Here is a 23,668-nt window from a genome sequence, read left to right on the forward strand (position 1 = left end):
ATCTCTAGTTGCATCCATGTTGCTGCAAGTGGCATTATTTCATTTTTTTATGGCATTGCATATATATGTACCACATCTTCTTTATCCATTCATCTGTCGATGGACATTTGGTTGTTTCCATGTCTTGGCTATTGTGAATAGTGCTGCTATGATCACAGGGGTGCAAGTATTGTTTAGAATTTTAGTTTTGTCTGGATATATGCCCAGCAGTGGGATTGCTGGATCATATGGTAGTTCTATTTTCAGTTTTCTGAGGAACCTCCATACTGTTTTCCATAGTGCCTGCACCAACTTACGTTCCCACCAACCCTGTAGGAGGGCTTCCTGTTTCTCCCCAGCCTCTCCAGCATTTGTTATATGTCGACTTTTTAATGATGGCCGTTCTGACTGGTATGAGGTGGTACCTCACTGTAGTTTTGATTTGCATTTCTCTAATAATTAGCAATGTTGAGCATCTTTTCATGTGCCTGGTGGCCATCTGTATGTCTTCTTACACCAAGGAAGATTTTAGAGGAATGTGGAATAGCTCCAGGAGATTTCCTATGTGCTTTTGCAATCTGTAATTTTACCATCTGCCTTATTCAGTGTGGCCTAATAAAGATTTCCACCTCTTCTTTCACAGTTTCCAGAGAGGAATAAATATGCTAAGTAACGACTTGGGCACAGAAGTCCTCTTTCCACAAGCCTGTTAAAGATTAGGCTTCAAGAATCATAGTACCTAAACGCAGGCGTTGCCCATAGCATTTCTTTAAAAAATACTCTGTATGGGGCACACGTTTATGTATTTATTTTCGAAAGAAATATCTTTTTTTCCCCTGTGGATAAAATTCTGAGCATGTGAGGCACAAAATTAAAATCCCTTGGTTATTTCAATCTTTCCTTTTATGAGGAGCCCATTATATCTTTTCTAATTCTTGTGTAAGATTTGTTCATATTATATTACAAAGAGCATTTTATAAGTTCAGTAGTTTTCAGTTTCTCATTAGTCTTTTTTGTTTGTTTGCCTATGGTGTCTATTAAGACTTGCTTTTAGAAAAACGAGACAAGACAGAGTCCGTTTTACAGAGTCCATAAAGGCACACAGTTCTCTCTCATTTTTAAAATAGAGTTGATTCTATTTTTTTAGTGAATCAGCACAAGGTCTGTTATTAAGCATTCCATTGTATCATGTGTTTTATTTTTTTTGCTGGTAGAATTTTATAATAGTTTACTTCTTCTTTAAAAAAATTTTTATGGACTTCCCTGGTGGTCCAGTGGTAAAGAATCCGCCTTGCAATGCAGGGGACGCGGGTTCAATCACTGGTCGGGGAACTAAGATCCCACATGCCGTGGGGCAACTAAGCCCACGCGCCGTGACTACTGAGCCCACGCACTCTGGAGCCCACTCGCCACAACTAGAGGGAGAAAACCCGCACGCCACAACTAGAGAGAAGCCCATGTGCCACAACGAAGAGCCTACATGCCACAACAAAGACCCAACGCAGCCAAAAATAAAAATAAAACAATTTTTTAAATTAAAAAAAGATTTTAGTGTTTTATCTTATTTGTGAAGATGGATGAATCTGTTTCTATGTGCATATCAAAAAAGTATGAAAAAATAAGAAACCAGTGCTTCATATACTGCAGATAAAAAATGTTAATTCGATAAGCACTCTAAAAAGCATCCAATATGCCGAAGACTTGGCTTTACCTGAAATATCAGCTTAATTCCATTCAGCAAAGGTGGATAAAGCATCCCAAGGCATCTTTAGCAAGCTGGGTACTACAGATGTAAAGATGAATTGAACTTGACCCTGGCATTGTACAAATTTGCTATGTGTAAGCAATTGCAGGCAGTAAAAGATCCAAACACTGCAGGCTGAATGATGGACTTGAAAGAAAGAAGCCTGTCGTGGCACAGTGGATCAGATGACGTCATAACCTTTCATTTCAAATCTATGGCATTTCAAACACAGCAGAGCGTTGTCTAAAAATACGAAGGCTTAATTCCCTTCACAGGCTCCATGTGGGAACACTTCCTAGCAGACTGGAAAGTATTTCAAATGACATAATCTACACTTGTCCGATTGAGTGAGCAAAGGCCATCCAAGGACACATTTATTTTCTTCGACTTTCTTCTCCAGAGATTTTTTGATTCCATGCAAATTTTCAAGATTTGGTAGTTGATGACTGATCTCAGAGCAACAGCGATCAATCAGGCAAGTCTGGCTGCAGGCACCGTGGACACATTCTACTTAGACTGAAGTCATCCTATGAATCCCTCTAAGTCAGACGCGGTTAGAGCCATTTCTGGGATATCTACGAATTTCCACAAAGGAAACATTAAGTTGGAAGTAAAAGTTCTTATTTCTTCTTATTTCTAAGTAAAAGATTCTTCTTTCTTCATATTTGAATAAATTTAGGTGATATAAATGAAAGAGACTTTCTTCATGACCATGCGATTTATTGTGTTTGAAGGTGTGTTTGCGAGGTTGGAGATGTGTGGGTGTTTTCACTTGTGGGTCTGTGTATGTACGTACCTGTGTCTTTGGGAAGGAAGGAGAAAAGTTAGGGTGAGGGAGTGCAGCATGCAGGGACCTACAGAAGCAAAGGTGAAGAGGTGGGACTGTCTAAAGGAAGTCAAGCTGCAGACTGCTTGCTGCAGGTCCACTCCTTCATGCTGGAGGCATCCTTTCATTGGCCCTGTCATCTGCATGCCCAGCAGAGCAGCTGCAGGGTGGACACTAGACTGGGCAGGCTTGAGTGGAGTAAACGGAGTAGACAGCATATGACTTGCTGTCTTTGTCAGCCCTGGGCAACCATAACAAAGACCACAGCCTGTGTGGCTTAAAAACAGACCTTTATTTCTCACAGCTGGAGGCTGGGAAATCCAAGATCAAGGTACTAGCAGATTCAGTTCTTGGTGAGGGCTCCTTCGCGGGCTTGTGGGCAGCTACCACATCCTCACGTGGCCTTTCCTCAATGCTAACCCATCAGGGGGTCCCACCCTCATGACTTCATCTCACCCTAATCACCTCCCAAAGGTGCCACCTCCAAATACCGTCACATCTGGAGGTTAGGGCTCTGACCTATGGATTCTGGGGGACCCAAACCTCCAGCCCCTAACACTTGGCTTCTTCCTACCACTGTATTTTTCCACCATCCTCAGGCTCCTGGAGCTTTCTCATTACCTAGACTTAACCTGGAAATCAGCCTCACTCTTCCACAAAGCGCTAGCCTTCACCTGACCATTTCTAAGACAGTTTCAGTTACTAGAAAGAGAAACCAGCATGAGCTAGCTTAATCCAAAAATGCTTACAATTTTGTCAATTATACCTCAATAAAGTGGAAAAGGTCATTGACAACTATTAAAATAAATAAATAAAAGTAAGCATCCTTATTTTTTAAAGAAAAGCAGGGAGAGGGAATATAAGACTACAGTGAAGTCTCGTGGAACAGGAATGCATTCAATCATTCATTCATGCATTCAAAAACTATGTATTGAGTAACTAGCATGTGCCAAGTTCAGTGGTAGATTCTGGGAACTCAGCAGTGAAAGAGACAGGCGTCTGCCCTGCTTATACCCTGGTAGAGAGACAGACGTGAACCAAGTAATCACACAGATACATGTATCATTATAAATTGTGCTGAGTGCTCCAAGGAAAAGGTATAGGGTGTTTCAGAAAGTTTAACAAGAGGGCCTGACTTAGAAGAGATTTGGGAAAGAATTTGCTGAGGAGTACACGGCTTCCCATGTACTTAGTAGATAGTAGATAAATTCTACTAAGTAGATAATTAGTAGAATTCTACTAATTCTACTTAGTAGATAAATTCTACTAAGTGCTAAAAGAAGAAATTATACCAGATCAACCCACACACTTAACAGAAAACAGAAGAAGAGAGAGCACTTCTCAACTAATTTACGAGGTCAGCATTACCATGATCCCAAAATTATATAAAACTTTCCTCCCAAATATAACTAGATACTCTCATGAATATATGTGGTAGGCAGAATAACGTCCCCCTACCAAATATGTCCATGTCCTAACCCCCAGAACCTTGAATGTTACCTCACATGGGAAAAAGGATTTTGCAGATGTGATTAAATGAAGGATCTTGAGATGAGAGATTATCCCAGATTATCCAGTTGGCCCGATGCAGTCACAATTGTCCTTATAAGAGGGATGCAGGCAGGAGAAGTCAGAATTAGAGAACATGGCGATGTGATGACAGAAGCAGAGATCAGAGTGATGCTTTGAAGATGGAGGAAGGGACCACAAGAAGCTGAAAAAAATCAAGGAAGTGGGTTCTCCCTTCAGAGGCTCCGAAAGGAACCAGCCCCGCCAACACACTGACTTTACCCCAGTGAAATGGCTTTTGGACTTCTGACCTCCAGAACTGTAAGAAGATACATTTGTGTTTTAAGCCATGAAATGTATGGTGACTTGTTACAGCTGGAACAGGAAACTAACACAACATAGTTGCAAGAATCCTTAACAAAATTTTAGCAAACAAAATCCATCAGTATACAAGGATAATACATCATGAACAGGTGAGATACATTCCAGGAATTCAAGACTGGTAATCAACGTAACGAGTTTAAAAGGAAAAGCCATATGATCACCTCAAAGTAACGCAGAACAAGCACTGGACAAAATTCAACACCTATTCATGATTAAAAAGAAACTTTCTGCCAATTGTGACTAGAAGAAAATGCCTTGCATCTACTAAAAATCCGCAGCTAGCATCATACACAGTTATGAAAGAAGGAATACGTTCATTTAGGAATAAAGCAAGAATGTCCATCCTCACCACTTCTATTCAATATTGTGCCTAGCCAGTATAATAAGGCAAGGAAAAAAGGGACTGAGTTGGGAAAAAAGAAAGAAAACTGATTTTTTTCACAAATGCATGATCTACTTCTAAAGAATACACCAAAAACCTACTAGAACTCATAAGGGAATTTATAAGGTTGCAAAATACAAGATCAACAACAAAAATCCATTCCATTTCTCTATATATACAACAAACAGTTGGGAAGTGAAATACACTGAAAACTGAAAAACTCTGTTGAGAAAAATTAAAGAAAATCCAAGTAATGAAGAGATATGCTATTTCATAGATGGGAAGACTGAATAAATTTGGCCCTCTGTATCCATGGGTTCTACATCTGTGGATTCAACAAACTGCAGATCAAAAATATTTGAAAAATTAAAATTCCAGAAAGTTCCAAAAAGCGAAGTTTGAATTTGCTGGGCACTGGCAACTATTTACATAATATTTATATTGATTAGATGATATAAATAATCTAGAGATGATGTGGTATATATACCACAATGAAACACTACTCAGCCATAAAAAAGAATGAAATTGTGCCATTTGCAGCAACATGGATGCACCTAGAGATTATCATACTATGTGAAGTAAGTCAGAAAGAGAGAGACAAATACCATATGATATCACTTATATTTGGAATCTGAAATCTGATACAAATGAACTTATCTACAAAACAGAAACAGATTCACAGACACAGAGAACAGACTTGTGGTTGCCAAGGGGAGGGGGAGGGGAGGGATGGATTGGGAGTTGGGGATTAGCAGATGCAAACTATTATGTACAGAATGGATGAACAACAAGGTGCTACTGTATAGCCCAGGGAACTATATCCAATATCCTATGATAAATCATAATGGAACAGAATATAAAATGAATGTATATGTATGTATAACTGAGTCACTTCGCTGTACAGCAGAAATTAACACAAAGTTGTAAATCAACTATACTTCAATTTTAGAAAAGATTTTAAAAATTAACCAATATAGTCACATATCCTAATAGATTTTTCTAAGAATGCATCTGTGAAACACGGAACACCAAAAAGTTAGTCACAGAAGAAGAAAAACAGCAGGATACTATTCATTAATGGTCAAAAACACAAAAACGAAGCCATCTAGTCTAAAGATTTATACTTACGTAGTAAAACTATAATAAAAAGCGAGGGAAGGATGAGCACAAAAATCGAATAGCATTTATCCCTGGGGGCTAAAGGCGAGGAATACGATCATAAAATCCTTGTAGTTTCTTACACTGGAGGATGAGTATGTGCTCATCACTTATCCTTCATACCTTAACCACAGACACATGATATCAATCTTTTCTTATATCTGAACATCATAATAATTTTTAAATTAGCAAGCAAATATATTCTTTAAAATGGAGGAAATAAATCTCCACGGAACTCAGATTCATCAAAAAAGTTTCGCTTCTGTACAGAACATACCTTCAGAACATTGTGTTACAAAGTGCTGTGAGGCTTGGGGCTAAATTTTCTGTGGACCACTTTTAATTTCTCATGGTCTCAACCTTTGCTTGAGGGCTACTGGTTGCAGTCAGTAGAAAAGCCCACTATATCCCCTGGTTAACAATTTCTTTTAATCAAAGTATACATTTTACATCTTTTTGTAAGAGTGGACACTGTTTGGTTGTCCCTTTGGGTTAGAAAAGCAGTTTATTTCTCAGTGGTAAACAGATGTGTCAGCCATGTCAACAGCATGGACCACTCAAGTGCCCATGTGGAAAGGAAGAAGGGACAGGGAGATTGCTGTAATATTTATTTGATCATCCTGTTTAATTATTCATACGTTGAAGACCCAAATCCATACAGACTTTTTAAAATAATGTGATTGTGCTATAGAAAAAATATGTCTTTGCAGCCGACCTGTCATTACAGAGAAGCCAATCATTTAGAGGTGCTCTGCACCCTTCCTTCTTTCTTCCAGAAAATGCAATCCTTGTTTTGTCCATTGTGACTACAACCGTGAGAGAGAGGAAATGTAAATCTAATGACATGTTGTATATAAAATTATTTTGAAAACATAAAGGGATAGCTATGGAAGCTATTCCCGGTTATTATGATCCCTTCCTGATTCCCCAGATAAGTGAGGCAGAAACAAGGGAAGTGAAATTAGGAGTTTGGGAGTAACATACACACTACTATCTATGAAATAGATAACCAACAAGGACTTACTGTGTAGCACAGGCAACTCAATATTTTGTAATAATCTATTAGGGAAAAGGATCTGAAGAATATATATATATAAAACTGAATCACTGTGCTGTGCACCTGAAACTAACACATTGTAAATCGACTACACTTCAATTTAAAGAAAATAAGTAAGTAAAATTTAAAACAAGAAACAAGGTGAGTTGCCATGATTAGACTTTGCCTCAGGGTTAGAAAACTGCAAGCCTCCTTCCAAATCTGAAGGTAAGCAGAATAATGGGTTTTCGATCTTAAAAACAAAACGTAAAACTCTTTGCACAACAAAGTCTTGCAAATTGTTAACAAATAAAACGGAAGTTGAATGATTCTGGCAGGAACCGAGGATCTGGGGACAGTCAGTCCAGCCCCGTCCCTGACAAGGGGGTACTGGGCACCACCCCTGAAGCCCTGGCAACCCAGACACTTCTCCTGACCCTGAAGGCAGCTGAGAGGGAGGGGGAGAGGTAAGCGGGGGCTCTCCTATATCAGTCTGGACCCCAAATGGTACGGTGTTTTGTGGGTCCCAAACACGCAGTCACTTTCTCCAAGGCCAGAGGCTGAGTCAGGGGAGAGTCCGGGGGTTCTGACCACCTAGAACAGTGCCTGGCGCATGGCAGGCTCTCAGTGACCATCCACCACCAATAAACAAACGAGCGAATGAGTGAGTGCTGAAGAAGCAGTGGTGCTGACCCACTCCCCGAATTGACACCTGAGCCCTAGCCCCTCTCAGAGCCAATCCTCCCGTTAAAATGAAGGAAGGGACATCAGAGCACCACGCCCTCTGTGTCCTTTCGTGCGGTGGGGCGGAAGCAGGTGTCCTCCCACTTCTGGATGCTTTCCTCTGAGGATGCTGGATGTGCTCATTTTCTTGCACTGCCCTGTGGCCGACCGCTTGCTCCCACGTCGTGAGTTTTGAGTGGTGGCTCCAGAGCCACAGAAAGAAGGGCGTCTGGTGCTGCTGGCCCATGACCCGCAGCGGGCTGCTGGGATGAACGAAGCTCCCCCTTCCCTACAAGTGAAATAGGACAGCGAGGCTGGGCACGGGGGCAGGGACGCGTGGCAGGAGCTGGCTTTAAAGCCACCACTACTGACAAAGAAATGCAGTCGTGACCTGGGCAGGAGAGAGGATGCCGCAGAGAGAGGAGTGGTGGGGAGAGCAGAGGGAGGATGAGAAGCAGGAGGGCACCTGTCTGGTTTGGATCAGGCTGAAGGCACCATCTGGGCGGCGGTTCAAACCCTGAGATAGGAAAGGATTTTGACGTCTTTTAAGTCGGTTCCAGCCTCAGAAGCTGCCTCACTGGGGAAGTTCACCTCTCTCTTCTGCCTTTAAATTCCCTACTCGTGCTGGTTGCCTTCCCTGCTCAATTTACGACACCCCACCTCCAATACAGACACATATGCAAACATATACACAAGACAGACATATAACACACAACAAACATACATGTATAAACACACACAGTGCATACAAACACAACAAACGTACACACACATATGCAAACACACAAACACACATGATAAACACACCTGTTTACTTATTTTCTTTAAATTGAAGTATAGTCGATTTACATTGTGTCAGTTTCAGGTGCACAGCACAGTGATTCAGTTCTATATACATATATTCTTCAGATCCTTTTCCCTAATAGATTATTACAAAATATTGAGTTGCCTGTGCTACACAGTAAGTCCTTGTTGGTCATCTATTTCATAGATAGTAGTGTGTATGTTACTCCCAAACTCCTAATTTCACTTCCCTTGTTTCTGCTTCACTTATCTGGGGAATCAGGAAGGGATCATAATAACCGGGAATAGCTTCCATAGCTATCCCTTTACGTTTTCAGAATAATTTTATATACAACATGTCATTAGATTTACGTATACCTGTGTGTGCATGTTTATGTACGTATGTGTGTATATGCATTTCTGTGTATGTGTGTGCATGCAGGCATGAGTGTCTATCCATGCTTGCGTAGTGTATGTGCACTTGTGTGTGCGTGTGTTTTGTGTGTGTCTCTGTGTGTCTGTGTGTGAATGTGTCTCTGTGTTTATACATGTATGATATCATCTGAAGGAAGAATCCTGCTATAAAAATTGTTGGAAAGCCAGTGATATATTTTATCCCTTGTCTTATATGAGGAGAGGCAGGACAAACAGGATCTGGCTCTGTAAGCAAATCCAGTCATTGGGAGCAGTTTTCTAGAGGGTTCTGCAGCCAGTGGGAAAAGGGCAGGGTCTTGGGAGGCAGGGAAGGGAACACCAATGCCCCGCTGACCATCACAGTTCTAAAGGGAACACAGGCCCAGAGAAGCTGCCCCAGACCCACAGTGGGTTAGTGGCAACTGAGCTAGGACAGGCAGGCAGACCTCTGGTCATCAGCCCAGTGTGGCTCCTGCTATCCAGAGCAACTTTCTGTGTCATGAAGTGAAAAGAAGTGAAATTAAAATCAAGGCACTGAGCTCCCCTGACCAGGCTCTGCCACAGCCTCTACTGATGACCTTGGACAAGGCATGTGCTTTGGAAATCCATCATGTAAGAAATGCCACGGCCTGCCGGAGAGGGTGTGGAGAAAAGGGAACCCTCTTGCACTGCTGGTGGGAATGGAAATTAATACAGCCACTGTGGAGAACAGTATGGAGGTTCCTTAAAACACTAAAAATAGAATTACCATATGACCCATCAATCCCACTCCTGGGCATATACCCTAAGAAAACCATAATTCAAAAAGACACATGCACCCCAATGTTCATTGCAGCACTATTTACAATAGCCAGGTCATGGAAGCAACCTAAATGCCCATCAACAGACGAATGGATAAAGAAGATGTGGTACATATCTACAATGGAATATTACTCAGCCATAAAAAGGAACGAAATTGGGTCATTTGTAGAGACGTGGATGAATCTAGAGACTGTCATACAGAGTGAAGTAAGTCAGAAAGAGAAAAACAAATGTATATTAACGCACATATGTGGAACCTAGAAAAATGGTACAGATGAACTGGTTTGCAAGGCAGAAATTGAGACACAGATGTAGAGAACAAACATACGGACACCAAGGGGAGAAAGCGGCAGGGGGGTGCTGGTGTGGTGAATTGGGAGATTGGGATTGACATGTATACACTAATATGTATAAAATGGATAACTAATAAGAACCTGCTGTATAAAAAAATAAAATAAAATTTTTTTAAAAATGCAAAGGTGCATGAAGCTTACATAAGTAGACATGATTTCATCGTCTCCCCAAAACAGCTCTACTTCTTTGTGTATATATCCTTTCAGATTTTTTTTCTATTCATGTGAATTTATGCCTTGTTTTTTCCCCTACAAAAAAGGGATTATATAGCACATGTTTAGTAAAAAAAAAAGAAAAAGAAAAAGAAAGAAAGAAAGAAATGCCACGGCCTCTGCCTGGGCCGCGCTGGGAGAGACAAGGAACAGTGATGAGGGCTGGACCCTGGAACGCCAGGCATCCCGGGAAGCCCTCCAGCCACCGAGTCTCTCTTTGCCAATGAGGACTAGAGAGGTAAGCAGAAGGGAATGAAATCGTGCGCACAGGGCTTTTAAATCGGAGTGCACCCTGATGCAGGCGAACATCTGGAACTACTTGGTCTGACGGTTCCCATTCATATTGAAATGCTCTTTGGAAGCCTCCTGGGAAAGGAGCAAGAGAGCACAGATTCCATTGCTTTTCTGAAGGGCACCAGTCACGTGGCCACGGCCGCATTCAGGACTCAGGGAGACTCGAGGGAGAAGCTGCCAGACTACAGCCAGGAGACGGGCACCAGGAGGGACAGCACTGGAGGGTGGGCTCCAGACCCGCGAGGACCAGCAGTTCCTGCTGCAGGGTCGGAGAGCTGCACGTTTCTGCAAGGGCTTCTTCGTCCTAACGTAACAGAATAACTCTCTCCTTTTGGAAACAGAGCTGAAGGAGAAAGAGAAGTGAAAGGATTTACCCACAAAGACGAGCTGGGATGAGCTGGCATGAAGCAGAAGTGTGGGGAAGTTAGTGAGTAGCTGACGTGTGTGACCTCAGAGTACAGAGTGGCCCAATACACCCAATTAAACACGGGGAGAGAACACTTAGCCATCAGCTGGCCTCGGCCTGGGAATATGGCCCAGAATAATCTCCCCATCTTTGGATTGAAGTTGTTGGCAGGCATGCCCAGGGCAGGGTGGGCAGGGTCTGAGGGATAGAGAGAGGAAGGTGTTTCCCCACAGAGCGATTCTCCCTCTGTTCCTGAGTTTCCTTCCAGCTCAGGCAGGGATGGAACACATCTCTGTTTGAGAGGCATCTCCTGGGTTGATTCCCTCTCCAACGGGGACTGTTATGGACTGAATGCTTGTGTCCCCTCAAATTCATATGTTGAAGCTTTAACCCACAACATGATGGTGTTATGGAAACAAGGCCTTCGGGAGAAAACAGGTTTAGATGAGGTCATGAGGGTGGGGCCCCCATGACGGGACGAGTGCCCTTATCTGAAGAAGAGGCAAAAGAGATTTCTCTCTCTGTCTCCTCACACACAAAGAAGAGGCGACATGAGCTCACAGCAAGATGGCAACCGTCTACAAGCTGAGAATCGAGCCCTCGCCGAGAACCAAATCTGCTGGCATGTGATCTTGGACTTCCAGCCTCCAGAACCGTGAGAAATAAATGGTAAGTGTCCATTGTTTAAGCCCCGCAGTGTATGGATTTTGTCGTAGCAGCCCAAGCTGACTAACACAGGGACCTCTCTGCCATCTGGACTCCCAGGACTGTTTTGACAAGGCTCAGTCTAATAGAGCCATTCAAAAAATACACCCCAAGCTTTTAAATCCACAGATGTTTAAGAAAACCTTCCTTTAAGCATTGCACCTTCAGCCCTTGCACCACGAGGGGCACAAGGTGGGCACGAGACAAATGTTTGTTGAATGAATGCTGAATGCAATACAGAGGCATCTAATGTCACCAGTCCTCCTAAGATATGGTACATGAGGGTATTTATGGTCGTTAGTTCCAAAACTGGATCCCAAATGAGTGGAAGAATCAAATAATAAGGTCACTGTCCATTTGATAACTGCCACCGTGACCCCAAATTGGACACCTTCTTAGAATTCTATGTGTGTTCCATGGCAATACATGGCACCTCGAGAGAGAAGGAAGCCAGGCAGCCCTGCCTCACCTGGGTCGGGAAGGTAAGGTACCTGACGGACCCCTGCCATGAAAATTACATTTAAATCTTCACTGTGTAGTTAGTTCAGAGCTAATTATTTCTCTGTCCAGAAGCACAAATGCATTCTTCGAAACCCTACAGAGGAAAAGCATTCATAATGTGCCCTTTCATTTCCAACAAAAGATAATTTGCACATGCTCTTTCCAAGGGAGCACGTCATTTAAACTAAAATAAGCTTCATTTAAAAAAAAAAAAGGAAAATGAAAGAAAGAAAATTAATGAGACATGCAGAAGAAAAACATCACCAGAAAACGTCCCCATATGCCAGAATGATCATATCCATGGGAACTAGCTCAGAGTATCATCATTGTATTCCCCTCACAGATCACTATTTAAAATTTAGAAGACTTAATAAAAATCCCTCATCAAACGATCGTGAGCACTCACCACGGCCTGAGTTTCCATCCACATTTGTGAGTCTCAGATTGAAAACGAACCTGTAAGGCAACAGGAGCCGTGTTGGTTTATTTATGGCCCAGGTCTTTTTAATAGAATGGATTATTTCCTTGGCATGATTATGATCTGCTGCCTTTGGGGCCACATTTATTCGGTCTGCATAGCCTGATGATGAAAGAGAACTGCCTCCAGAATATATTTCCTTCCTATTCCAATATCCAAAATGTTAAAAGAAAATTGCTGGCTTTGTGGGTGTAAAGAGTTGGCCCGAAGTGAAAAATGAATTTGTGATATCAAAATGCAGCTTTCACAAACTATGCAACTAAAGAAAAACTCCATCCTAACTCCATATTGCCAAAGAAGGAACAGATAAGAATCAGCAAATTATTCTCCATGATATGGCAGGCTTCATCCAATCAACGGAAGGCCTTAAGGGCAAAGACCTGCTTCTCTTCTTTTCATTCGCATTGACAACCTGATATTTCATCAAGCACAAGTGAGACAAGAAGTCACACTGCACCCTCCCCAGAATCGCGGGCAGTCCTGGTCTCTAGGGCCGTAACACTTGTAAACTTTGTGAAGCCCTGGCTGAGATCTCACCAGCGTGGTTTTCTGAGGAGTGTGCTGAGCTGCCCTCAGAGATGAAAAGCCACAAGCAGACCTGCGCTCACATCCTTCCTTCCCTGAGAGCATGCTGTTTCCTGACCATCTGAAGGTCAGGCTTGCCTGATGGGCATGAAGGAAAATAAAGCAGTGGTATTTTGAGGAGTTGAAACACATCAGAACTGAGATCAGCTGGGGTGATGACTGGCTTTCAGAATGGGAGCTGTGGTTTTGGCCTCACACTTTCTGCTTTTTGTTAGCCAGGGCTGTTACCTGGTATTCTTTCCTAAATAAATGTGAGGCTGGAAAAGGACTGAGCCCTACGAGAAATTTCGCACACGACTTAAAGCAGAGCTGACAGACGCAGAAGCACCAAAACAGCGCCATCAAGCATGGTATCTCACTAGGTTTCATCTTAAGGCAGAAAAAAACCCTTGAAATTCAAGGTATAAGCTGATAAATTATTTCCAGCAGACAATGCAATGGATTTCGTGTCTTGGTGCTGGAGTAATGACGGTGCCTTTGGCTTGTCTGTGGCGTCCTCCCCAGGTGCCGCTCCTGGACTCAAGAGGAGGTAGAAGGACCCATCTGCAGCAGGCACTCCCAGCTCTTCCCCTGGCCATGATGGGAGAAAAGACAGCTAACAAGATAGAGAAGAGTTACTGGGTCAAGAGCTGGGCGAGGAGAGATGAGCTGGTACTGAGGACTGCTTTCCCCTAGAAGTGCCTGGCAACTTCTACGGCCACAGCTGAGAGACCGAATGCTGCTTTTGACCAAGAAAAAGGTTTATGGTCCAGACTCCGACCAGGAAAAAGTTCCAGAGAATGCCCGCCCTTTCTTTAGATTAAGACTTTACAGAGCTGTGTCCTAGGAGAGGGGTGATCAGGAGGTATACAGGTCCTCCTGCACCTCTGAATGACCTCAGTCCCTCAAACTGTATCAAGGAAATCTCAAATGGTTAGTGCCACCCAAGCTACTGGCAAAGGAAAAGAAAATCATTCTTGAATGCAAATCAAAACTACAATGAGGGCTTCCCTGGTGGCGCAGTGGTTGAGAGTCCGCCTGCCGATGCAGGGGATGCGGGTTCGTGCCCCGGTCCGGGAAGATCCCACATGCCGCGGAGCGGCTAGGCCCGTGAGCCATGGCCGCTGAGCCTGCACGTCCGGAGCCTGTGCTCCACAACGGGAGAGGCCACAGCAGTGAGAGGCCCGCGTACCGCAAAAAAAAAAAAAGGCCATCATTAAAAATTCTACAAATAACAAATGCTGGAGAGGGTGTGGAGAAAAGGGAACCCTCCTACACTGTTGGCTTGAATGTAAATTGGTGCAGCCACTATGGAGAGCAGTATGGAGGTTCCCAAAAACACTAAAAATACAACTACCATATGATCCTGCAATCCCACTCCTGGGCATATATCCGGAGAAAACTATAATTCAAAAAGATACATGCACCCCTATGTTCATTGCAGCACTATTCACAATAGCCAAGACATGGGAACAACCTAGATATTCCATCAACAGATGAATGGATAAAGAAGATATGGTACATATATAAAATGGAATATTACTCAGCCATAAAAAACAATGGAGTAACACCATTTGCAGCACCATGGATGCAACAAGAGATTATCATACTAAGTGAAGTAAGTCAGAGAAAGACAAATACCATATGATATCACTTATATATGGAACCTAAAATATGACACAAATGAACTTATCTATGAAACAGAAACTCACAGGCATAGAGAACAGACTTGTGGCTGCCAAAGTGGAGGGAGGGTGGGGAAGGGATGGATTGGGAGTTTGGGATTAGCAGATGCAGACTATTACATAGAATGGATAAACAACAAGGTCCTACATAGGGAAATATATTCAATATCCTGTGATAAACCATAATGGAAAAGAATATGAAAAAGAATGTATATATTTATATATATATATGTATAACTGAATCACTTTGCTGTACAGTAGAAATTAACACGACATGGTAAATCAATTAGACTTCAATAAAATAAATTTTTTCTTGGTCTAATATCATTTCTACAAGTAATTCTGTAAATTCAAAATCAAAAATAACCTTGTACATGAAGTATATAAGGTCACATGAATGAAACTGAGCAGAAATAGGAGAGAAACAGACCTACAGGATTCTAGATATTGTATTTATCAGACACGGACTTTATGATAAAAATTTTCAGGGAGATAAACAACAAGATTGAGAATTTCAGCAAAGAGGGTGAAACTATTTGAAATGAGAAAAGGAACAAATTAAAATTCTAGAACTGAAAAAATATAAAAAATGAAATAAATAACTTGAAGTATGGGTTTAACAGCAGATTAGATAGGTAAAGGAAGACTTGATGAATAAAATATAGCTAAGAATAAAAGATCCAGAATGAACCACAGAAGAAGTAGGATAGAAAATGTAGAAAAGAAGGTAGAAAACATAAAGGGTGCTGGGTGACGGTCTGACACAGTGTAACTGGAGCCACAGAATGAGACTGGAAAGAAAATGGAGAGAAGAAATCTTTGATTAAATACTGCCCAAAATGAATAAAAGATATCAAGCCATAAAGTCAAGCCCTACAAATTCCAAACAGGATTCGCAAGAAGAAATCCTCACCTGGACACATATTAGTAAAACTAATACTTAAAAAAAAAGAAAGACAAATTTAAATCTTAAAATCTGCCCCAAAACAGACAACTTATCTTTAAAGGAGCAATTGTTTTCAGACTGACTGATAGAAGAAAATGGAAGACAGGAAACAAGGGAATGAAGTAACTGCCAACTATATCCAGTGACAGTATCCATCGAGAATTAAGCTGAGGGCTTCCCTGGTGGCGCAGTGGTTGAGAGTCCGCCTGCCAATGCCGGGGACGCGGGTTCGTGCCCCGGTCCGGGAAGATCCCATGTGCCGCGGAGCGGCTGGGCCCGTGAGCCATGGCCGCTGAGCCTGCGCGTCCGGAGGCTGCGCTCCGCAACGGGAGAGGCCACAACGGTGAGAGGCCCGCATACCGCAAAAAAAAAAGAATTAAGCTGAGATAAAGGTATTTTCAAGCAAACAAAAGCAGAGAATTTATCACCAGCAGACTTACCCTGCAAGAAATACTTAAGGGAGTTCTTCAGACAGCAGAAAAATTATCCCACATAAAGTCATAGTCGTAGGAAGAATCATTGTGCACTGAAAAGGGTAAATATGTGAGTAAATATGAATGCTTTGACAATTTAAAAGCAAAAAAATATGTTTTGTATACAACAAGGATGGCATATGAATTTAGGAAAGTGTTATAAGGACCTTGTTTTATTCAAAAAGAGCTAAAAGTACCAACAATTAACTAGGCTTTGAAAAGTCAAGGATTATGTGGTAAAACTTAAGATAACCACCAAAATGACAATAAAAAGAATTGTAAAAGTTTAAAAACCACAAAGAATGTCAGCTTTCAAGCTCACAGCAGGATGTCTTCTAAGCATCTTCCCTAAGGAATTTATCTGAAACTCAAGCAAAGATCAATGTACGAACTTGTTCATTGCAGTGACATTGGTGCTAAACACTGGAATCAAATGTTCAGCTATAAGAGAATCTTTATCTGTGATGAACTGTTCTACAGCCATCTAAAATGAAGCCCTCTGTAACAAAAAAGAAACAAACTCACGGAGATAGAGAACACACTAGTGGTTACCAGTGGGGAGAGGGAAGGGGGGAGGGAGGAGGGGCAAGAGAAGGGTAGCAGATTAAGAGGTACAAACTACTATGTATAAAATAAATAAGCCACAAGGATATATTGTACAACACAGGGAAATATAGCCAATGTTTTATAATAACTATAAACGTTTAAAACTTTAAACACAATTTAAAAATTGTGACCCACTATGCTGTACACTTGAAACTTACATAATATTGTACATCAATTAATCCTCAATAAAAACACAATAATGATAAAAATAATAATAAAATGATGCCCTCAAATAATATTTAATGGCACTGAGGAAATGCTATGGAAGTAATATCAAGTGAAGAGAGCAGAAATAAATATTGTCAGTAGAGCATGATCAAATTTAGTTTTTAGAGTACACGGGCACAGAGAAGACACTATAAAAAGATAAAAAGAAACCAACAAGGACCTACTGTAGAGCACAGGGAACTATACTCAATATTTTTTAATAACCTGTAATGGAAAAGAATCTGCAAAAGAATATATGTATATCTATAACTGAATCACTGTGCTGTACACCTGAAACTAACATGACATTGTAAATCAACTACACTTCAATAAAAAAAAGCAAAAAATAAAAAAATTTTAAAATAAACAAACAAACAGAATATAACTTTCATCCCTGGGGGTGGAATTGCAAGTGATTCTTACTTTCTTATTTTTGCGGATTTTTACTGTAAGTGTATATTGCTTTTTTTTTTTTTTTTTTTTGAGTTCTTAAGCAATAAACTGATTCTTTTCCTTTAAAAATAAAAGGAGTTAAGATATCTCTTCCTCTTAGGCAAAAGGGAACTAAGGGTATGTGAAAATAATATAGACTTCTCTCATTCCTTTTTTTAAATTATTTTGAATAAATAGGGGTATCCAATATCAACTATAGCTTTTCAACCAAAGTAGCTCTAGTTACTGTTTAACTAGTCAATTTAGTGCGTTCATTCACTCAAAGTCTCAAACATCCTTTTCCTTATACTATTTTACCTCTTGTACTATAAGTAAACCCAGAAAAAAATATATGATAGTTACTTATTGGCATATTGGGATTCTGGGTACTTCTTTTCTGAAATCCCTGTTATTGCTATTATAACATGGTTCATGTGATTTTTTTTTTATCTAGGCTTGGTTTAGCCAGTTCCATGGTAACCTCTGGAAAGGTGAAGTGCAGACTTCCCTGAGCACCCATCAATCATCCTCACGGAGCAAGATCTTGGAAGTGGAAGCATGACTCGCTGGGACCAGCCATCTGTGACCTGGGCTCGTGTCCTTCATGGCTCGTGAAAACCAATGGTATGACACGACGTCATCCTGGATGGAGACAGTGAGTGCGTGCTGACACCCCGGAACGCTGCCCAGACCTGAGAGGGAAACAGGCATCGGTCTGCCCAGGTGCTAATGTCTTCTGCATTTTCAATCTCTGCTTCAAGTTCATTTCCAGGAAGGATCACTGAAGATTGTAAGAAAGATACTTTGGCATGGCTCGTCTGGCATGGGAGTCTTTTAACTTCCTGTACTTTTTTTAATCAACTTCCCTACCCATATATTTTTTAGAAAGACTACTTCCTGAAGTTAGATATGTTAAAAATATTGATTAAAAAGCAATGTATTGCAGCAACATGGATGCAACTAGAGATTATCATACTAAGTGAAGTAAGTCAGAAAGAGAAAGACAAATACCAAATATCACTTATTTGTAGAATCTAAACATGACACAAATGAAACTATCTATGAAACTGAAACAGAATCATGGACATAGAGAACAGACTTGTGGTTGCCAAGGGGGAGGAGGGTGGGGGAGGGATGGAGTGGGAGTTTGGGGTTAGCAGATGTAAACTATTACATTTGTAATGGATAAACAACAAGGTCCTACTGTATAGCACAGAGAACTACATAAAATATCCTATGATAAACCATAATGGGAAACCATATTTAAAAAAAGAATGTATGTATATGTAGGTATAACTGAATCGCTTTGCTGTACAGCAGTAATTAACACAACATTGTAAATCAATTGTACTTCAGTTAAAGAGCAATATAAATCAGAATATGTCAAGGAGGCATTCCGTCCTCACATTTCCCCAGAACTGCCTGCAGGGACATTATATCTGTGGTCTTTCCCAGCGGCTTTCCTAGGACACAGACAGCACTTGTAACACAGCCAGCTGGAGACAGAACAGCATTGGTGGGTTCAGCTGACTATTGGACAGATCAAGCAACACAGCCAAGGTCAAGGTCTCACACAAATCATTAACACGGCCTGGGAGCCAGCCAGGAGAAGTGCCCCAGTGCCCCAGTTTCCAGACAGCCAATATCATTTCTCCACCTTCCAAGAAGGGGGCTCATGGGTAACCATGAAAACCTTTGCATAAGGACTACAAATATTTCACTCAAAGAAAATGTAACTCAGGTCCCAGCTGGAGCTTCAGCTGGGACTTATGTTTGTTGAACTTGTCTGGATAACTGGTGGGACAGACTCATTATTTGCACGGGGAGGTGGGCATCTCCTGGGAGAGAATTCATTCTGGCGGGGAGAAGGAACCAGGCACGGAGAGCAGGGATGGAAGCACACAAGGTTCTTAGGTGGGTCTTGGGGAGAGAGAAGGCTGCCAGTAAAATTAGATAGGCTGTTTCATTTTGTAAAGCTCCCTGGTGTAAGCATTACAGATTGCACACACACATGCACAACACACGCAACAGAGTAACAAAGGAAGAGCTCTTGGTTTCTCCCCCTCTTGCATAGACCATCACAGAGCTTTGGCACCCAGAAACTTTGGCCCCTGTGAACTAGGGGTGGTGTTCAGAGAAATAGGTGATGGTATCAGTGAAAAAAGTCCATAAAGTCCAGCAAAAACAGTGGGACATCAAATGTGCCCAGGAGGATGCTGCATGCCCACGTCAGAAACAGTACCCCAAGGAGCAGATTTATTTAAGGGCAAGTGAGGTGTCCCCCAGGGAGCTCCTGAGACGCATGGCAAGAACTTCACACTGAGATGGAGGTCAGTGGGGAGCAGAGGGCCAAGGGGACATCGGTAGGAGACAATAAAATGTGAGTTATAACTCATAATGTGACCCCATTAGACACACCGCCTGGCAAGGCCCAGGGAAGTGCAAGCGATGAGAATGTATCTGGGGCTGTAATTATCAGCCCATTTATTTTCACTGGTGACAGGGACAGAAGCACAGTAATTGGGAGAGAGTTGTGCAGAGACTCAGACAAATTGTGTTCCACTCTATTCCATATTTTATCAAGAACGCTTACAGCCAGATGAACTCTGGAACAGACTACGGCTCGTTACTTTTGACACGTTGTGCCAGAAAGCACGTATCGCCAAGTGATTCATCACCATTTATACCCAGATAATAAATCTTTATTTTCCAAAAGCTATTCTTTGGATTCAGGGAAGACCCTAGTGTTTATTCTTGTTCATTGGCAGGACAAAGAAAAGCCTCTTGACACCCTTCCCTATGGATTTTATTGCTTCTCCGGGAAACATTTTACACACTTTCTTGTGACTTGTTCTCCATCCAACTAAAAAAATACTGTAATCATGTTAAGGATTTTTCATAAGTCAGTTTTCAAATACCTTTGGGGTGACTGTGTCGGCCTGACCCCCTGCTAAACCGTAGTTCATTGATTCATCTTTTATATAGAGTTACATACTGTGCCTAAACCTGAAATAAACCCTCTGAACTTGCTAGGGAAGCGGAATGACTACTTTAAATTTTTTATTTTTTAAAGAAATTACTTTAAAACCATAAATTATCATAAGCCCATAAAGGGAACTTTTGTTTATCACTTACCAGCTACCAAGCCCTTTACAGAAATGTAATAAGCTTCACTTAATCCCCCTGAAAAGCTTGCCAAATGGTCATTGTTAAAGCATCAGGACTCTTACCTCTATAACTGGAGACTTTTGGGGACCTGGGGTAATTTAAAGATTGAAACCAATCTGGCCTCAAATGTTCCAGGGAAAATTCTGTTGATGTAATGACAGCTGGACATCATGGAAACCACACTGTGGATATTTATGTTCATAGGGACATTCCGATCAAGACTTGTCCATGTAAAGCAAACCCCACTCTCATTTCATAATGCCCTCATGGTTTTAAGACTGACCCCAACACAGTCCCATAACCTATGTACAAGACCAGGGAGAACACAACCAGGGAAAACTGGAGATACATGAGCTTCTTCTAGAACCTTAACTCTTAACTCGAAAACATTGGTCATAGAAGATTCTATTTCCTCTTTGAGGGCTCCTGCATCTTAACACATTCAGACAGACATTTGGTTTGGGGGACTCTTCTTTACATACAGATCAGATGAAGAACCAAAACCATAGAGATCCCTCATGTCATTCAGAGGAAACGTGAAGGCAAAATATTTAAAGACAAAAATGCTTCGCATGTTATTATAAGAGGTGTCTGTTTTCAAAACAAGAAAGTGCAGGGCTCCAGACAGTAACAGGGAACGAATATTAAGGAAAGCAGCTCTGCCCCAGACTTGTTCCCCCGACTGAAGGGATAAAGAACAAAAATATTCCAATTTAGATAGCGATTCCCCCAATTCAGATGTGATACCCCAATTCACATGGCCTCAGGAGCTGCACTAATTCTACTTTAAAGGGAAGAATGACCAGAGAGGTTAAGTAATTTGTTCTAGATCACACAGCAACTAATGGGGAAGCCAGGTCTGATCACCAGGCTCATAATCTGTGCTTATCTCCCATGGAGTTCATGGCTACACATGACCCAGTGCTTGGCTATGAAAAACTGGAGCTCAACAGATGCTGTAATTGCCCTCAATCTCCTTAGTACCTAAGACTTTAGGAGTGCAACTTCTTTTTTTTTTTTTAAACATCTTTATTGGAGTATAATTGCTTTACAATGTTGTGTTTCTGCTATATAACAAAGTGAATCAGCTATATGTATACATATATCCCCACATCCCCTCCCTCTTGCGTCTCCCTCCCACCCTCCTTATCCCACCCCTCTACGTAGTCACAAAGCACCGAGCTGATCTCCCTGTGCTATGCAGCTGCTTCCCACTAGCTATCTATTTTACATTTGGTGGCGTATATATGTCCATTCCACTCTCTCACTTTGTCCCAGCTTACCCTTCCCCTCCATCCACCTCACTACAAATAACTCAGTTTCGTTTCTTCTTATGGCTGAGTAATATTCCATTGTATATACGTGCCACATCTTTATCCATTCATCTGTCATTGGACACTTAGGTTGCTTCCATGTCCTGGCTATTGTAAATAGTGCTGCAATGAACATTGTGGTACAAGATTCTTTTTGAATCATGGTTTTCTCAGGGTATATGCCCAGTAGTGGGATAGCTGGGTCGTATGGTAGTTCTGTTTTTAGTTTTTTGAGAAACCTCCATACTGTTCGCCATAGTGGCTGTATCAATTTACATTCCCACCAGCAGTGCAAGAGGGTTTCCTTTTCTCCACACCCTCTCCAGAATTAATTGTTTGCAGATTTTCTGATGATGGCCATTCTGACTGGTGTGAGATGATATCTCATTGTAGTTTTGATTTGCATTTCTCTAATGATTAGTGATGTTGAGCATCCTTTCAATAAGTTGTGCTGGGAAAACTGGACAGCAACATGTAAAAGAATGAAATTAGAACACTCCCTAACATCATACACAAAAATAAACTCAAAATGGATTAAAGACCTAAATGTAAGGCCAGACACGATCAAACTCTTAAAGGAAAACACAGGCAGAACACTCTATGACATACATCACAGCAAGATCCTTTTTGACCCACCTCCTAGAGAAATGGAAATAAAACCAAAAATAAACAAATGGGACCTAATGGAGCTTAAAAGCTTTTGCACAGCAAAGGAAACCATAAACAAGACGAAAAGACAACCCTCAGAATGGGAGAAAACATTCTGAAGCAACAGACAAAGGATTAATCTCTAAAACATACAAGCAGCTCATGCAGCTCAATATCAAAAAAACAAACAACCCAATCCAAGAATGGGCAGAAGATCTAAACAGACATTTCTCCAAAGAAGATGTACAGATTGCCAACAAACACATGCAAGGATGCTCAACATCACTAATCATTAGAGAAATGCAAATAAAAACTACAATGTGGGGACTTCCCTGGTGGCACAGTGGTTAAGAATCTGCCTGCCAATGCAGGGAACACGGTTTGATCCCTGGTCCAGGAAGATCCCACATGCTGCGGAGCAACTAAGCCCATGCGCCACAACTACTGAGCCTGTGCTCTACAGTCTGCGAGCCACAACTACTGAGCCCGCGCACCTAGAGCCCGTGCTCCACAAGAGGAACCACCACAATGAGAAGCCCGTGCACCGCAACGAAGAGTAGCCCCCACTTGCTGCAACTAGAGAAAGCCTGTGTGCAGCAACGAAGACCCAACACAGCCAAAAATAAATAAATTTATATAAAAAAAAAACTACAATGAGGTATCACCTCACACTAGTCAGAATGGCCATCATCAAAAAATCTACAAATAATAAATGCTGGAGAGTGTGTCGAGAAAAGGGAACCCTCTTGTACTGTTGGTAGGAATGTAAATTGATACAGCCACTATGGAGCACAGTATGGAGGTTCCTTAAAAAACAAAAATTAGAACTACTATATGACCCAGCAATCCCACTACTGGGCATACACCCTGAGAATACCATAATTAAAAGAGTCATGTACCACAATGTTCATTGCAGAACTATTTACAATAGCCAGGA

The 23,668-nt window shown here is 41.6% G+C and overlaps 1 long non-coding RNA gene across 2 annotated transcripts; it reads left to right on the plus strand.

Annotated features, from left to right (window-relative positions):
- The first annotated feature begins 10,453 nt into the window (after positions 1-10,453).
- Positions 10,454-19,559, plus strand: LOC137206457 (uncharacterized). 2 transcript variants are annotated; one of them, XR_010934678.1, is made up of 3 exons: positions 10,454-10,543; positions 11,547-11,674; positions 18,057-19,559. It is a non-coding gene; the product is annotated as an uncharacterized lncRNA (long non-coding RNA). The 2 variants fall into 2 exon arrangements; XR_010934672.1 differs by lacking the exon at positions 10,454-10,543 and adding an exon at positions 10,585-11,026.
- The last annotated feature ends 4,109 nt before the right edge of the window (positions 19,560-23,668 follow it).

Source organism: Pseudorca crassidens, chromosome 1 (genome assembly GCF_039906515.1).
Source record: "Pseudorca crassidens isolate mPseCra1 chromosome 1, mPseCra1.hap1, whole genome shotgun sequence".
NCBI classification, from domain to species: Eukaryota; Metazoa; Chordata; class Mammalia; order Artiodactyla; family Delphinidae; genus Pseudorca; species Pseudorca crassidens.